Consider the following 9,183-nt stretch of genomic DNA (forward strand, 5'->3'; position numbering starts at 1 on the left):
TGGCTGGTAGTGTCAGATTCCAAAGAAAGGCAGAGTGACAGGAGAAGAGAACTTGGGTGGCCTTGCAGGAAGCAGCTTCCAGAGAGTCACAGGGTAGCGCCAGGGTTTAATTAAGTGCTGTGGTTTAATTAACAATAAGGACGAGCAGGACTTAAGTGGAGTGAATGGGAGTTAATAAAGAAAAGGGATAGGAAGTGCCAGCAGTTGGGGGTTACAGCTTTCAATGGAGTGATTTGGCAACGGAATAAATGAGACAGGAAGTGGGTCAGATAGCACGGTTTATTTTGTTTTTAAGATAAGGCAGCCCTGAGCACGTGGAGTAGGGGTGGTAAAGGATGTCCTTGGTTTGCTCTCTGTTTCCTTTCGGCTTCTCTGGCACTGTTTTCTTATTTCCAGCTTTCTTTCTGGAACTCAGGAGGGTGCAGTGCAAATAAATGCTCAGACACTGAGATGGACTCGCAGGGTGCGGTGCAGGGCTCATTGGCTCCTTCCTCACCTTCACAGATTCGTGAAGGCAGCTTGGAGCAGAGCTTGCTGCAGCCTCCTCCCCTCCCCCTCAGTGATTGGCCTGACCATCTCAGCCTCCAGAGGTCTCTGCTCTCAAGGTAAAGTGGGAAGTCCGTAGAGGACTGGGAAACAAGCCATGCTTAGACTGGGCGTGAGCCTTTGCTTGTGTTTCAGGGCCTGTGATTTATCCTAGAAAAACAGTGTTTGAAGCCAGAAGCGCCCTCGAGCAGTGATTCCCAACCTTCCCAAAGACCCTTTAATACACTTCCTCTTGTCGTGGTGACCTCCAACCAGAAAAATGATTTCTTTTGCTACTTCCTAACTGTAATTTTGCTACTGCTGTGAATTGTAATGCAAATATTTTTGGAGGTAGAGGTTTGTCAAAGGAGTCGTGATCCACAGGTTGAGAACCACTTCTCTAGAGGCTCATCCTATAACCCAGGCCTGAGATGACTTTCTGATCTCTGAACTGGGCCTCTGCTGTTCTTTAAGAACTTGGTACGATGTTCTTTGACGTTGCTGTGCTGCACAGACTTGTAGGTAGTCTACCACTGAGTGTTGGAACTTAGGAACAGGGATTAGAAACTGATTAAGTCAGCGAACAGACACACACACAGACACAGACACACACACACACACACACTGACACACACACACTGACACACATACACACACTCACATAGGCTTCCCTGGGTGTGGGAAAAGGAAATAAGTCACCCCTGTGACCTGAGGCTCCCAAGTCATATTTGGAAGAAGGGACTTCAGGGTCTGGCTGCTGCTTTCTTCATGGGATGCTTTTCAGGAGCTGCAGGTCTGTGGACAGAAAACGAGAGCTGGACAGACTCCCTATACCTGAAGAGATGAGCCTTTATAAAAGGGCTCGGAACTAATGAAGCTGGAAGAGCCGATCTGTTCTCATCAGGGAGAGTGGAGAAGGAGCAGGAGAGTGTGGTTGGTTGGTTTTTGTTTGTTTGTTTGTTTGTTTATTGTTTTTTGTTTTTGTGAAGAGTGGAAGAGAGGTGCAGAGAGGCCATCTGCAAAGTTGTAAGTGTGGGGCTGCCAGAGATAGGCCCAACTGAGATCTAAGGCAGTATTTGAACAGGGCAAGACTGTAAAAAGAATGTCAGTTGTCTGTGTGTGTCATGGGGGAGGTGACCTTGTCCAAGGGCAGTGCCTCCTGGTGGAGAGAAACCAGGGCAGAGGTTTAGGCTTGTGCAAGGGGCCCATGGGGGGGGGGGGGCTTGTCTCTGAGATTACAGTCTTAGCTGCCAAGAGCAACACCGTGGGGGTGGAATGAAACAAAGCAAAGGCCCTTTTGTGGGGCTAGGTTCCTAATAATAGCCATGGCTGGGCTCCAGGAGGTGCCGCCATAGCCTGTCCCCAGTATTGTTCTCAGAGGTGTTCCCATGCCTGTGCCATCGCACTGATTGCTAGAATTGGAGCTCGTTAGCCCCACCTCAACCTCTGTCACCTGTGTTTGCCCAGCTCTGCTGTGAGAGAAGGCAGAGGGCAGAGGAAGAGTGGGTGCAAAGTTGGCACACCTGTGTTAGGGAGGGATCCAAAGGGCCCAAGCCTGGAAAACCAATATCTCCAGTCACAACTGGAAACAGTGATGTTCCGGGCAGGAGAGAAGGGGGAACGGAGTTAGCCAGGACTGGCTAGACGTGGGAGCTAAGTGTGCCAGGGGTGGAAAAACTTGTGGGAAGTAATGGAAGGAAGTGTATCGAGGAAGAGAAGTGGGTTCAGGAAACTTGGGGTGGGGTGTGGAATGGATGAGGGTGGAGCAGATAAGGTGAAATGACAGTGGCTCCTCAGCCACACAGCAGAGGGGGTGGCACAGCCCTTGGGAAAGACTCTTGAAGGCCATTCCTGTGAGATAACAATGCACTTCAAATCCTTTCCTAATCTCCCCTCCTATTATTAGCCCTGAGTCCTCTCAACTGAGAGGCCACAGGCCCCTGGGCTCTGTCCTTTCCCCCATGTCCTTGGCTAGAATTAGACAGTGGTGTCTGTGTGATCATCTGCTAAGCAAGGTCTTTCTGGCTTCTGGGTGGTGTCACTAGAGAAGTGTGTGGAAAGATGGTGGGAAGGGGTTGGAAGGTCACATTGTGGATGTGGAACACCCCCTGATATGAAGAGGGTTAGAAGCCAAGACCTATACTGAGTTCTCATATCAATAAATAATAAACACATCTTCAATGTGGTAACAGTTTTGGGTGGCAGCATAGTCGTAGAAACAGAAAAGCAGAAGCAGCCATGCTGAAGGGTGGGGTACAGGGGAGGGCTCCTGGCAGGTGAGCTTGCCAAGGGGTCTTCAGAGGACTGGACTTCCAGGTTACACATTCCCAGCTGCTGGCCAGTGCTGTGAGCATTCTGGATGGAAAGAGAGAGTGAGAGAGACTCAAGACAGTGGCTTCTGTGTCAAGTCTTGCGGCCTAAGCTCTAGAGGACTAGATCTCATGAGATTAGATAGGGAACCCTAGACTCCATGTGTCCTGGGGAGGCCATGGACTTGCTGAGTTTCACTGGAAATGACCGTTGTCTCTTTGCCCTGTGTTCTCCTCCTGTGTTTTACCTGTAGCTTCCCTCTTGCCTTTAGCCTCCTTAAGTGTTGCTCATTGTTTTCGGGATTTTTTTTTTAATAATAGACAAAAGCTATTGCATGTATTTTATCTGGAGCTCTTTTGCCTCTGACAAATCTGAAGAAAATAAATGGATGATGAATAAAGTGCCAAAGGTAGTGAGCAGCTGCTGTCCCTCTGGGCACTTCATGTTGCTCACGAGACATAGATGGGATTCTCTGGACCTTGCTCAGCATGGCACAGAGGACACAGCTTGCTTGTGTCTCCTCTGTGTCTTTCCCTTGAATCTCTTTCCTTCTTCTCTTTCCCTTTCTCCATCCTTCCTTCACCCCTTTGTTCCTTTTTCTCAAAACATAAAAGCAATATGCATTTTAAAGGTGAATGGATTTCTATAGTGCAAGAGAGGTAAAGTCCTTCCAATGAGCCACCTCATTGCAGAGGAGGCCGAGGTTAACAGTTCAAAGTCTCCATCTGAACCTGATTGTTCGTTTCCAGCTGGAGTCTCACTGTATTGCCCAGGCTGGTCTTGAATTCCTGGCCTAAGAGATTGTCTTGAATCAACCTTCAGAGTAGCTGGCACTACAGACATATGCCACCGTATAGGACATGAGATAATTTTTAACTAGAATAAACAAAACTAAAAGAGTTTTATAATTTTTGGAGGGGCTTCTTGTGTCACAACAATCCCAGAATTATCTCTTCAAGCATATGAGCAGTTGTCAAAGATCCAAAGGCTCCTGGACAATTGGTGGTGCATGCCTTTGATGCCAGCACTTGGGAGGCAGAGGCAGGTGGATTTCTGAGTTCAAGGCCAGTCTGGTCTACAGAGTGAGTTCCAGGACAGCCAGGGCTACACAGAGAAACCCTGTCTCGGAAAAAAAAAAAAAAAAAGCAAAAGCAAACAAGCAAACAAAGAATCAACCAGCTAAATGTCATGACACACATCTGGAATGCTTACACTCCAGAGGTAGAAGCAGGAGGATCCGAACTTCAGAGACAGTTTCTACTATACAGTGAGCTTAAGGCCAGCCTGATCAATTTGGAATCCTATTTAAAATCAAGCCAACAAGGGCCTGTGAGATGGCTTATCAAGTGAAGGTGCTTACAGACAAGCATGGGCTTGATTCCTGGGACCCATATGGGAAAAGGAGAGAAGTTGCAGGTTGCCCTCTGATCTTTACACATGTGTTCTGGCACCCCTCACCACACAAATACCTGAACACATACAAATAAATTAACCAAGTTATTAAAACAAACAAAAGAATAAAACAATCTGGGTGCATAGTGAAAACAATTCAGGTTGCATTCCAAGACCTGTCTCAAAAAACAAAAACAAAACTAAATAAACAAAACCCAAACAACAGAAACAAAACTCCCCACAAAGACTCATTTTAAAAAGAGAATCAACCAGGCCAAAAAGGATAAGAGGATGCTGGCAATACCCACTTCTTTTTTTTTCTTTTGTTTTTATTTTTTCCAGACAGGGTTTCTCTGTAGCCCCAATGTCCTGAAACTCACTCTGTAGACCAGGCTGGCCTCGAACTTGCAGAGCTCTGCCTGCCTCTCTCTCCCACCACCACCTGGCTCAATAGCCACTTCTTCTAGCAATTGTTTTTTTTTTTTTAATTTATTTATTATATGTAAGTACACTGTAGCTGTCTTCAGACACCCCAGGAGAGGGCATCCGATCTCATTACAGTTGGTTGTGAGCCACCATGTGGTTGCTGGGATTTGAACTCAGGACATTTGGAAGAGTAGTCAGTGCTCTTAACTGCTGAGCCATCTCTCCAATCCCTTCTTCTAGCAATTCTTAATTGTCCATGGACTTTCCTTCTCCTGGGGTCACTTAGACAGTATTTGCCTAAAGTAGAAGCAACAGTAGGCCCCAGGCTACTATCTTACTATCGCCTATAGGGCTTTCTTCTGTTGCAACAGTATCAGTGATGTAGTGATATGTGATCATGGCCTTTGAAAAGCTGATTCTGAAACATTACACTTTTCATGCTTAGAATGTACCCAGTCGCTTTTCTTTGAATTCTTTCTTTCTTTCTTTTCTTTTCTTTTTTTTTGGAAGCAATAAAACACTCCATTCATAATTTAATAATTTAGGTAAAATGGGCCAATTCTTGGAAGACATGAACTGTCAATACTCACACAAGGAATGGATAACCTCTCTTCTTTGAATTCTAACTTACACCAAAGGCCCCTCTTGCATCTCTCCTTTGTTGTGGAAGTTCGAAATTAGCACTTGGGAGGCAGAGGCAGGTGGATTTCTGAGTTTGAGGCCAGCCTGGTCTACAGAGTGACCAGGACAGCCAGGGCTACACAGAGAAACCCTGTCTTGAAAAACCAAAAACCAAAAACCAAAAAACCAAACCAAAGCAAAGCAAACCAAACAACAACAACAAAAACCCACAAAAACAAAAAACAAAAACGGCCTTTAGCCCATAGCCAATCAAAAGTCCTAAAGTTCTAAGATTCTGATATAGTCGCTGATACAGGAGCAGCCTGTGAGCCCACAGCTGGCACTGCGTACTTTGGATAACTATGCTCCTTGGGCAAATGGTTTTAGAAGCACCCTGTTCCCTGTGTCCCTTGCTCTGTGCTTCTTCCATGGCCCACCTCATACTGAACTAACTCGGGCCTCTCATTTTTTTCTGGGGCCTCTCAGGAACCCAGGGCAAGGCAGAAAATGAAAGGAAACTATAAAGCAATTACTACAGAGCCTGACAGACTTCAGTCAATATGATAAGGCCCCAAGATGTATAACAATCCTGTCTTACAAACATGGAGTGCGTGATGACCAGTGTGATTATCAGATAATGAAGACGTGGAAAGAAGACAGCACAGGAGTACGGCTGCTCTGCCCTAGGGACAGTGTTTAGCCTTAGACCTGGCTTCTCTGGTCTTTGAGCCTGGGAAGCAGACTATGAGGTGTCCTGATTCCTATCATAATTACCACAGTGTCAGTGCTAGCCTTGTCTCTGGCCCCAATCCAGAGCCCAGAAGGTGGGTGCTGAACCCACCCTGGAGTCTCAGCATTAAGTTGCTACTGTGCCCCTGGTTCTGGAAATCTGCCTTCTATTGTTTCTACGACTCCGGTCCCAGTCTGGAAACTGAGCTCTAGTCTTTTTGGGGGCCAGAGGGAGTTTTGAGATAGGAAGCTCCTGTGTAGCTTCTGGCTGTCTGGCTGGCAGGATCCACCTGCCTTTGCTTCTGCCTCCCCAGTGCTGGGATCAAAAGCAAGGACTATCACACCCAACTTCTGAGCCCTTGTCTCGTTTCCTTTGCCAGATACCTTCTACCTTTTCTTGCCTAGTTTTTCTGGCTCCTGTCTACTTCTCTGGCATTATGATTTTCTAAGCCCTGGTGCAGAAGCTGGGATCCTCCTTTCTACTAGAATGAGGCAGGATGGTTTCATGCTTAAGAGAAGAGGTTTCAGATATTAAAAATCCCAGCTGTACTATGTGATCTGGGTGAGCTACTTCTGGCTCCACTGACACTGAATGTACATGGTACACAGACATACATGCAGACAAAATACTTACACATGTGAAATAGATATGTAAGTAAAATCTTTAAAACAAACAAGAAAATTTTCTTATCTATTAAGACACAGATATATTCAAAAGTAAAGATGGGTGTGATGGCACATGCCACTAATCCTGGTAGTCAGGAGGTAGAAGCAGGAGGGAAAAGATGCAAAATTCAAGATCAGCTTAGGCAGAGGAAAAAAAAGTAAAAGAATAAAGGAAAATAGACCAAAAGAGAAGTGAAGTAATCATACTAATTTTAGATTACAAGGACCTTAAAGAAAATAAAGTTATCAGAGGTAAACTGTGGCATGAAATAATGAGGTCAATAATGAGGTCAATTCTCCCAGAAGACAAAATAGTTTCTACTGTTGGCAACTGAAGTCCCAGGAAAAACCTTCACCTGTGTTAAAGGGCCTGTTAGGCTGATTACCTGATTAGAATTTCCGTGTTTAGGGGAGAATTCGGAATGTTGCAGATATAGAGCCAAGTTATCTTAGCTATTATTAGCCCTATTAATAGCCACTTATGGCCCACTCAGTGTCTAACCTGGCATCAGACTATCAGCTGACATCCTTGTGGAATATACAGTTTCCACCAGCCCAGAGGCACGAACATTCCGTAGCCTCTGCACCCAGGCCTGCCTCCCCAATGGCCACCAGTGTGTTTAAGAGTGCCTTGATTCATGATTTCCTTTTATTCTGTTACTGGAACAACTTCATCAAACTGTTACCATGCTGGAACCCAGCACTGGGGTAACTGAACTGGTGTGCCCGGGCCATAGCCACCCAGAAGCGGTTCCAGAATAAACCATCTCTTACTCCTTTTGAAGTGAGAGCTGTTATCCTTGTAGCAACACCTAGGGAGAAAGGCTCAGACTACGTGAGTCAAAAGCACACAGAAGGGCAAGGAGATCTAGATACACCCACTAGCATAGCTGAAGATTTCAACTCCCCTCGACTAAACGATAGGTCTCAGAGGCAGAGTCACCAAGAGCATAATTGAACCAAACAGTAATCGATCGATGGGACCTGACTGACATGTAAAAATTTCTCTAACTCATGACAACATATACACTTCACTCAAACTCAAACTCATGAAGAATATGCATCAAGATGCCGTAAATGCACCTGGCCATTGAAAAGAAGAGGGATCGTGGATAACTGCTTTGTAGGCACAGAAGACTGAATCAGGAATCAACAGTAGCAGTTGAATAGAATGTTTCTACATAATATATAGAATACATAATGTTAAAGAATAAGCCACCAGACAAATATTCTGAGATGGCTTGCTGTGGGATTATATGCCTATATACTGAGGAGACTGAGTTAACAGAATCAAGAGCTCAAGGCCAGCCTGGGCTATGATGTGACCATGTCTCAAACAATAAAACAACAAAAACAGGAAACTAGTTCAGTTACAGAAATTCTATCAGAAAATTGTGAGAAGACTAAAAAGAGATTTTAAAAAAAAACTTGAAAGAACTGAAGTGAGGTGTGGTGCCACACACCTTTAGTCTCAGCATTCAGGAAGCAGAAGCAGGTGGATCTCTGTGAGTTCAAGGCTTGCCTGGTCTATTAGTGAGTTTCAGAGATACACTGGAGATCCTGTCTCAAAAATCAAAAAGCAAAAAACCAAGAAAACAAACAAAAAAGGGGAGGAGGAGGAATAGGAATGAAAAAGGAAAATCTGGCTCAGCAGTCAACATGCACTGCTTTCCAGTCTACACCCAAAGGGCAGCTCACTACTGTTCATAACTCCAGTCTCAGTGAATCTGGTGCCCTCTTCTGGCCACCTCAGGGATCAGGCAAAGATGTGGTACACAGACAAACACCCCCCCCATACACACGTGTGTACACACACACACATACACGCACACACACACACACACACACACACACATTTTTAAAAAAGATCTTCAGTTTAAGCCATTAATAGTCACTATAAAATCCAGGACATTTCTAATGTCAGAGTTCATCTGATTCAAAATTTTAAAACTTGGATGGACTTTCCTTTAGCTTTAGAGATTTAAACTAATACCTAATTTATACTATTCTGGGCTCTGTCTGCTCCCAAATTCATAAGGAAATGCTTTTAATTTAAGACCTCTTGGGGCTGGTAAGATGGGTCAGAGGGTAAGAGCACTGACTGCTCTTCCAAAGGTCCTGAGTTCAAATCCCATCAACCAAGTGGTGGCTCACGACCACCCGTAATGAGATCTGACTCCCTTTTCTGGTGTGTCTGAAGACAGCTACAGTGTACTTATTTATAATAATAAATAAATCTTTGGGTCAGAGTGATCAGGGACTGAGCAAGCGGGGCTGACTGGAACAAGCAGAGGTCCTAAAAGTCAATTCCCAACAACCAGATGAAGGCTCACAACTATCTGTACAGCTACAGTGTGTACTCATATACATAAAATAAATAAATAAATCTTAAAAAGAAAAAAATACTTCTCCACCATCAGCCCAGGGACTTGAGGCCTGCTTGAGCAATATAGAATCAACTCATTTCTTTTTTCTTTCTTTCTTTCTTTTTTTTTTTTTTTTTTTTTTTTTTTT

The 9,183-nt window shown here is 44.8% G+C and overlaps 1 protein-coding gene across 1 annotated transcript in view; it reads left to right on the forward strand.

Annotated features, from left to right (window-relative positions):
* The first annotated feature begins 430 nt into the window (after nucleotides 1-430).
* Ngdn (neuroguidin) overlaps nucleotides 431-9,183 on the forward strand; it is a 19,068-nt gene continuing 10,315 nt past the window's right edge. Inside the window, exon 1 of the mRNA XM_031360841.1 lies at nucleotides 431-605. The gene's annotated coding sequence lies outside the window, so the exon portion shown is untranslated. The remainder of the gene's footprint in view (nucleotides 606-9,183) is intronic.

This window comes from Mastomys coucha, unplaced genomic scaffold, assembly GCF_008632895.1.
Source record: "Mastomys coucha isolate ucsf_1 unplaced genomic scaffold, UCSF_Mcou_1 pScaffold9, whole genome shotgun sequence".
In the NCBI taxonomy this organism is placed as follows: domain Eukaryota; kingdom Metazoa; phylum Chordata; class Mammalia; order Rodentia; family Muridae; genus Mastomys; species Mastomys coucha.